Raw genomic sequence first — 4,147 nt, forward strand, 5'->3', positions numbered from 1 at the left:
AATCTTAATTAACATTAAATCTTAACTCAATCTTAAACACCTTTCATCTCTTAGATAATTATATATAAATATGTCATGATGATATTGCCCCACAAATAGAAGCCAAAACCAAATTAATCTCTTGGCACAAAAATATATTGTATGATGCAATATTTTTCTAAATTTTTATAGATGCTATAATTTGTAAACTTATCCTTATAAAATACTAGTCACTACAAGCAAACATATATATGGTCATAATTTAACTTATCCTAATGTTCACCTACTTCACTAATTTCCTACTTATTTAATGTACAGTAAAATGTCGGTCATTAAAAATTACAAAAAAAAAGAAAAATATTAATGTGTTAGTTGATCGTCAAACACATTGTTGATGTGTTTTTAATGGTAATTAAACTAAAAAATAAGGGTAATCCTGAGGATTTTGATGGTCCACTAAATAATTTATTTGGTTTGAAAAATCTTCTGGATTTCTAACTTTGAAACCCTAAATTTTCAAACCCTGTTTAAAGCTAAATTCATCAATTCCCATTACGACTTTTCAGTATACATATATTATATTCACTTATGAAGATATTTCTAATTTAATTTTAACCAATTTCTTCTTAATTAGAAGATAGTTTTGGGTAATGAAAAGGATATATTTGGAATAGTAGTTTCACCATTATCCTAAATGAGGTACAACCATTTTAATTTCTTGATTGTGACTCCACACTGTTGCTCTCATTTATTAACTCTTCTTTAAGTTTTTGATACAATTACCAGTATTTATAATTAATATAAATTATCAATTATTATAATGTTGAATGGAATTGAAAATTAAAATATATTCAGTTATAGTGAAACTTAAATTAATATAAATTTAGAGTTTACAAACTTGATTTATGCAAAAGTAAAATTCAAACATGATAACCTAATCTTACAATTAAACCATGCCTTAAAATTGTGATTTAATTATTTGTTCCAACTAGAGTTGAGGGATTTTCTATTAGGATTGTCCTGCGCATCCTCAATTATATATGTTTAATGGATTTTTTCCTAATATTTTATAATTTAATTCAATTCAGTACTTATTTTTATTTTTAAAATAAATATTATTTAATTAATTAGATTAAATAAATTAATTTCTTAACCTCATTCTAATTCCATTAAAATTAAATAAATTAATTTCTTAACCCAATTCTAATTCCATTAAAGTAATAACAACTTTATCATAATACAATCTATAAGAAAATATATTTAATTTTCTTATTCAAAAATCTCATAATCTCTAATTAATTTAATTTTATCTTTAAACTTCAATTATTTAATTATAATTAATTAAATAATAATTTAAATAACCTTAAATTAATTCTTAAATCATTTTGTACTTAGCAAGAAAACACATTCGTTATGTAAAGTGGTTCGACAATCTATTTCTTCTACTTCATCAATTTTATTCATTTTAATTAATTGGTTCTACATGCAATTCATTTCTGGTTATTTCGAGCTAGCAGAGGAACCTGTTGGACATATATAATTAGGGCTCAAATAATTTATAATTAAGTTTTGGCTTTTTGCTTATTAATTATAAACATATTTAGTTAAGAAGTCATTCCACTAAACTATCATGACTGAGCTTTCCCTTACTATATATTAATACGAAAGCTACTTAATAAGTGCTCATCTAATGACTTTATTATAAGTGTGTTACCCTCATAGGATATCCTTAATTTTTTAGAGATAAATTTGTTCTCTGAATATGATCCTATTTTATCTCATGTTAACCATTGTACTTGTTTCATGAAAAGTCAATTACTATCAAATAGTAATCAAATCATTTATCACAAAGACAAATGACCTGTGACCATTTTTATTTTATCTATCATGTAGTGCCGATGAGAGGATATCATTTACCCTTTAATTAGGCTATGAATTCTACTATTGTGGAATGATGTTACATACTTCAGAAGTCATATACCTAATGCACCAGTTTTCGGTTCATTATACGTTTGAACTCAAATACCCATTAAAACATAATATTTGAAAGGCTAAACCCATTGTAGACTCTATTTACTAGAGCATTAGCTCTCTATAACTCATCACTTTCCAAAAATTTGTGGGTTTTTTTTTCATACAGGGTAGACAATCTTTATTGCGACTTGTTTATCAAGGCATATTTGAGATGCAGATGATTGGTTCCTACTATAAATGCCAAGATTGCTCATTCATTAGTTATGCCCTTAGTTATCATAGTTTTTGCATCGAATCCGTGGACAAACTATGTTTTCTGAAAGACATGAGATAAACTGGTCATTGTTGTAACATTTTATTAACCAAAAACTTGCTCATAAACAAATTGGCTAACTTTCTAATGGTGTGAATAAAACCTTTGAGAATGACAAGTACCAAGCCTTAACATTATCTCTTAGGATATATGAAAAGGCACAACATTTAACTACATCGGACAAACTTAAAATGTTTATATGGTTATTATATTGCGTTAGATGGTCTTATGGATCTCCTTAGCCATTGTACACACCCTTAGCCTACTTAAATGTTGGAGATATGTACTACACAACTACTTTTGGTGCTAAAAGACTCATTCGAATAATCTCAAGGGAACTAAGTGAGCTTTGCACTACAAAATTCCTACCTTTCTTTCCTCAGTACTTGCATCTTCAATTAAATTTTCTCATCTTTGCAAATCTTGTTCCTACAATTGATATAGACGGTTCGTCGAATTCATTCCAGGTTACTAATTGTGTCGCCTATTAAGAAAAGACTGAGTTGTCTCTTCTTGTTAAACCTTAGGTAGAGGGTTTTCTTGTTAAGTGTTTCTTTCTACTCTTAACTCTTTTATGATTTTTCGTTTCTCTGATTAACTTTTTTTTGGCAATCTTGTTGCTCACAATATAATATTTGCTGTGTAGAAAGTTATTCCTCCAGCATTCTCATTCTTTTTTGCATTTTAGCGAACTGTTGTGAGCCATAATAAAGATTTTGAGAGGTTTGCTTGCCTTGAAAGGCACTATTGTTGCCCTAATACAATAGGGGTTTTGCTCGTTGATATTGATCATAATATCTAGGTGGGGTATTGGTGGTACTAAGGATAACTTCCATAATAAGGATGATGATAATCATAAGCACTATATAGATCTTGAGAGCGGCTTGATTAAGACTATGGTTGCGTATATTGTTGTCTTGTAACAGTTTGAGGTTGATTTTAGATTGTTTGTGGCTAAGTTTGAGTTTTTTGTTGATAATGAATTTTCTGGAGGGGCTTGCAGGGACACTAGTGGTGGAACAAGCCATAACTGTCTACAATCATCACATCAATTGTTGATACAAGGATGTAGTGTGGAGGAGGATGTAGTTGAGATCAAGGATGGTTCACCTTGGGAGGAGAGTCATGTTGTACTAGTGGAGAGGATATTAAAGGTGGAGAAAGGTTAGATAAATGAGTGAAAGAAAAAGATTGGTAAGATGGGAAAGAGTATGGTATAATAGATGAATGGACATGCCTTTCTTTGAGGTGAGAAAGGGTTAAAAGGTGGGTCTGGTGGGACACATGGCTGCCTTTGATGGGTTAGATGATCCCTTTGAAGTTCTTATTAGGTCAAAATTTGACATTACTTGGACTATAGGCTATGTATGTGATAAATTATAGTTGTTTTGTTAGAGTGGTCTAACTATCAGAGGCGATTGTTGTGTGTATTCCCCAGATAGTGGCGAATCAATGTCAACAATCGCCTCTGATAAGTAATCTTATAGCGAAGGTTACTATATGTAATAAATACTATTCTTGATTTTTTAATAAAAATGAAAAAAATTCAAATCTATATTATTTAAGTTCTAGATAAAAATCTAGTCACTACTCAAATAAATCTTAATTGACTTGTTAAAAGAAAATGAATTCAATTATAATGTTTGAAAAATTAAATTCATTTGAGAAAGAGGGAAAAGAAAAGGATAAAGACGATGGAAAATAATTCTAGCGATAGAGGGAGGAGTTGGGCACTTGGCACATCAAACACTCTCCAATAAACCACGCAAAGGTAAAAGTAGTCTCCCAAAACAAATGTAGTACTTCCCACATTTCACTTTTAAAAGCGATGATCGATGTTGAGTGTTGACCATAGCCCCTCTAACACAGGTCCATTTGGTT

The sequence above is a fragment of the Gossypium arboreum genome, chromosome 6, assembly GCF_025698485.1.
Source record: "Gossypium arboreum isolate Shixiya-1 chromosome 6, ASM2569848v2, whole genome shotgun sequence".
Taxonomy (NCBI): Eukaryota; Viridiplantae; Streptophyta; class Magnoliopsida; order Malvales; family Malvaceae; genus Gossypium; species Gossypium arboreum.